Raw genomic sequence first — 5,167 nt, 5'->3', positions numbered from 1 at the left:
TAATGTTTTTGCGAAAAGCCAATTTTTCCCTACTTCAAAGGAATAAATTTTATTTAACTATCATGGTGGTTGTGAAACATTGAGATGGTTGACAGCATCTCAATCCCAATTAAGAACGTGATTAAACCCAAATCAAATTTAAATTAAGTAACATGATGAGATCAACGGGATAATCCAAGAACTACATACTCAAGATGTCCATAACCGGGGACACGGCTAACCATGATTAGTTTGTACACTCTGCAGAGGTTTGCGCACTTTTCCCCACAAGACTCGATCGCCTCCGCTTGCTTCTCGCACTACATGATGTTTGAGAAACGGATGATCGAGACACAGTCTTTCAGAAGCATTTACTCTCTACTGCGGGCAGACCGTTACACCTACAATCCCCCTACATCTGCTAGTCCACCTCTTCAAGAGCTCACACAACTTACTCAACTATGCCAGAGCCCATAATGGCTTGTGGCTGCACACGGAAGTTTCTAGCATGAATAATCTTATGATCCCTTTGAGCCTGGGTGGCGGTCCTTACACAAACAGACAACACTGGGTTCTCCAGGTGCCTCAATCCACCCAGATGTGAGTTTTAGTTGCCACCTTAAGTAAACCATTATTAACAATCTCACATCTGTCATGAATATCTCTCAAACCCAATCCACGTCTACGAGCATAGCATGGCAATATAATAGCAACGTAGAAGTAACTCCCAAGGGTTTGATAAATAAAACAGGTAATAGGTACTACCTCAACTACTTCCCAATACCCACAATTTAATTAGATCCTAAGCATGCAATGTTTGAGGAATTGATCTAATGCATAAAAAAACTGGGTATGAAAGGGGTATGATCAAAGTGTGAACTTGCCTGCAATGTTGATGAAGATGATTCGCACTCAACACTCTTGATAGATCTACTCGTCACACTCCGGTCAATCTATCGCAAGCAAGCAATGGTAACCACACATAAGCAATCACTCAAAAGATCAGAAAGAACGAGGAAAGCAATTCGGAAAACTTCAAAACCAAGCAATTAACTCTTGCAACATAAAACAATTTCTAACAGTACCAAAATTATGTGAATTTGGCCTTATCAGAAAGTTTAGGTCAAGAGCTTCGGTTTGCAAAAAGAATCAACTCAAACGGAGTTACGGAACTTAAGTTATGAACAAAAAAAAGTTTGAATTCAAATCTGATCTAATTCAAATTTTAAAATTTCAAAAACATATTTGAGTTGGATTACTGGTTAGAGGAGATCATAACGAAGAAGTGGGCGTTGGTTTCGTTGGATTTGGACAAACGAGTAAAAAGTTATAGACGTTTGAAGATCAGGGACTAATCTGTAAATAAATTATTCATAGATGGGTCCCTGGCCGAAAATAACAGAAAAAGAAAAAGCTAAATAGTGAACGTTCGTTTATAGGATCTAAACAGTGGACGTTCGCTGTTTAGTAAAACCTAAAAAAACAGATCTAGGCTAGGGTTTTTTTAAAAAAAAACCGAACTTGAAAAAAAAACCGGATTGGACCGGCGGGTTATACCGGTTCAGCAGCGGTCCGGCGCCGGCGGGGAAACTCCGGCGAGGCGGGGCAGTGGCGACGGCGAGCTCCGGCGCGGCGGCTCGGCTTCGGGCGCGAGGCAAGGAGCGGGCGGCGGCGCAGGCGAGGGTGGCGGCGGGCGGCGCGGCGCGGCTGCGGTGGTTGGCAGCGGTGGCAGCGATGCGGCTCGAGGCGGCGGCGAGAAGAGAGGAGAGAGAGAGATCGGGGCCTGGGGCGGCGCTATTTAAGGGAGGAGGGGCGGCGCGGTGGCGTGCGGGAGGGGGCAAAGGAGAGGCGGCGGAGGGAGTCCCGCACGGACACGGGCGGCGGCGGCGATGCCGTGGTGGAGGCGGACTCCGCTGGAGTCGGGGACGGGCGCGGGCGCGCCGGGCCGCGGCCTAGCTGGAGCTGGGCCGGCCCAGTTCGGCGGAGGGAGAGAGAGGAGAGAGAGAGAGCAGTGCTGGGCTTCGGCCTGGCACTGTTCGAAGAGTTTTTTTTAACAGAGAGAAAAAGAAAAGAAATAGAATATAAAATAAAATATTATATAGGCATATAATATATCAAAATTTTCAGAAAAAGATTTCTAACAACATGGACATTTTTGTGAAGTCAAATAAAATCCTCACAAATTTAAATAAATCAAACAGTGCTACTGCCTTAATAAAATCCAATAAAAATCATTTTAAAAATACCAAAATGATTTCAAATTTATTTCTCTCCAATTTTCTGTTGTAGGGAATCATGTTACCCTATTTTCTGTATATTTTTATTTTGGAGAAAAATAATTTGAATAAGACTTCAAATAACTCCAAACTAAAAATGATTTCCAAAAGGACTTTGAATTTGACCTTTGAAACTCCCAACTCATATTTCATATGTTTTGAAGAAGTCATTTTATTTTCTCTCGTGAAAATCATTGAGTTGCATAAAGTTTCTGAAATGGGAAATATTTTCAAATGAAATTCAAACATTTTCAACGCCCCTTGTCATTTAAATAAATGGAAGAAGTCATGTCATCTTCTCTCGAGGGTTTTGTGATGAAAAGAATTTGAATTCATGGAGATCATAAAAAGCAAAATGAAAGTTTGGGAAAGTCCTTTTATTCCCTCTCATTTAACTTTCAAAAGATTTCGAATTCCACTCACTTTCAGTCAATCAATCAAACAATCAATCCAATCTATCTGTTTATTATAACATTCCAAAATTTAGAATTTTGGGATGTTACAAACCTACCACCCTTAAAATGAATCTCGTCCTCAAGATTCGGAGAGGCTAGCAAGAAATAGGTTAGGTTTGGGGTCTTCTCAAAATCCATCGATCATCACAGGGGGTCTGGGGTGCTACCACCCTTAGAAGCATGGTTACGGTCGCATCAATACTCATATACTCCATCCTTATCCTTGACAGGGTCGGTCTTCTCAGATCTTTAGTACAATTCCTTCTCTGGACTCTTCAGGTGGTGGCATAACCTTTACCACAATTCTTCTGTCCTTTCATCTTGGTAAGGTTATTCCATTACTGGGTCTTCTTAGCTGTCGGGTCAGGCGCCAATACTACACAACTATCGACATCTCCTGGTGGTCAACAATTTATGGTTTCTCCTGCAGGAAAATGGGTCTGGGTTGATCCTCACCGTATAACCTACGATTGGCATCAACTGCCGTGTACAAGGGAAACATTCTTATACCATTCTAAGGTTCAAGTAAGGTTTAATACCGTCGTCTCTCTACTATAGGTAGGTCACTCAGATTTACCATCCCATATAGCAAAGCGAACAATAAGAGTAAGTCGGTATGGTGATCAATCCATCCCGCACCCAAATCATTACCTTGTATATGGTTTAGCGAATCTCGCATTCTAACACTCGGTCATCCTCGCAAGCATTGCAGAATTTCTCTTGTCAACGAACTAGGTTCGGATAAATCCATGGATTCTGCAAGCCAAACAAACATCTATCGTTCCTTCCCAACCCTCAGGTTTTGCGTAACTCCTATAAGATCGTTTGTCGATAAAATCGTAACTTCTTCCAGGGTCTTTCCTTCAGCAAGAAACGTGCTTGCTTTTTGGCAGGTCCTGGGGCCTGTGGGTTATGGCCCACCTCATCACTGGTAAACCTTGAACTCAACATCGGGGAAACTGATCCTTAATCCAACATCCAACTTCCTAGTATTCTTAAATCCATCCAATTGTACTGTCTTCCTTCCTTCTATTGGCACCAAACTAGGACATGATTACTCAGACTCATTATGGAATTTCCATTGATCCATATTTCCATCATACCTCCTTTATATCCAATAGTAATTTATCCCTTCATCCTGTGGGATATCCCACATACCGAGATAAAAAAAACACTTATACTTATGAAGTCCATACTCCACTTCGTGGAACATCATTATCCTCTCCAGGGTCAAGCGTCCTTACAGGGGAATATTGGCCATCTCTGCATGGCACTTCTTCAACTGGGAAACGTGAAACACATCATGAACTCCTGACGGTCCTTCGGGTTACTCCAACTTATTGGCCACTTCTCCCATACGCTCCAAAACTCGGTATGGTCCTACAAATCTCAGGGCTAACTTTCCCTTAACTCCAAATAGTTTAACTCCTTGCTGAGGGGACGCACGAAGACATGCTCTGTCTCCAATTTCATAGACTACCTCCTTTACATCCAATAATACTCCATACCCTCATATTCTTGAGGTATCCAACATATCGAGATAAAACTCATACTTATTTTGTTCGAAATCCACTTTGTGGAATATCATTACCTTTTTCCAAGGGTCAAGTTTTCCTCACAAGGTACTACCACCTTTAAAATGCACAATCTTCCATAGACCGTATTTCTCATATCCTCGAAAATGGTCAAAATCTTTCTTCATAGAGTAACAACTCATAGAATCCAAATCAATACCAATGATGCTAACTTTATTGATTCTCAAATTATTACAATCTCCTGCATTCCATTACATGCCTCAACCCGACACCTCACAAATGAAAGAAATGTCCACACTACTACTACTATTTTTCTCGTTGCACTCAACTATTTATCACAAGTCTCCGTCTCCTTGGGGCATTCTCTGGCAAAGTGCCCTGCTTCATCACAACGGAAACATATTACTTCTGACATATCTCGAGGTTTCCTTGTGATTATATAGCCTCCTGGGGTCCTCACCCTCCCTTTTGGGCAATCATTGAAGTAGTGTCCTGATTTTTTGCACCTGAAACATGTGATATGACTCAGGTCTTTTTTTGTAGAAATTGGGTTGTTCCTGGGATCCAATCTACTTCTCTTCCTGGACTTTGCCGTTCCAATCAGGGCTTCTATTTCCTGTGGGTCATACTCTACTTCCTCTATCGGAAATTCTACTAAATCCCCATTCAGACAATTTTGGGAGATGTGTCCTTCTTCTCCACATGAATAGCATGACTTGGTGCAGGGTTTAATTGGTTCTTCTTTGGGTGTGTCCTCCACCTCTTCCTTCATCACAGACTCCTCTAAAATTTCCATGAGGGCTCTTTTCATTGCTTCTTTCTTCTGCTGGATGGTCCTTTGTACCATGGGGTAGATGTGACACTAAGAAGGGTAGTGGGTAGTCCCTTCACACAAGAAACAAGTGATCTGCCTAGTTGGGCA

The sequence above is a fragment of the Aegilops tauschii genome, chromosome 1, assembly GCF_002575655.3.
Source record: "Aegilops tauschii subsp. strangulata cultivar AL8/78 chromosome 1, Aet v6.0, whole genome shotgun sequence".
Lineage (NCBI taxonomy): Eukaryota > Viridiplantae > Streptophyta > Magnoliopsida > Poales > Poaceae > Aegilops > Aegilops tauschii.
This window is presented reverse-complemented; position numbering follows the sequence as displayed.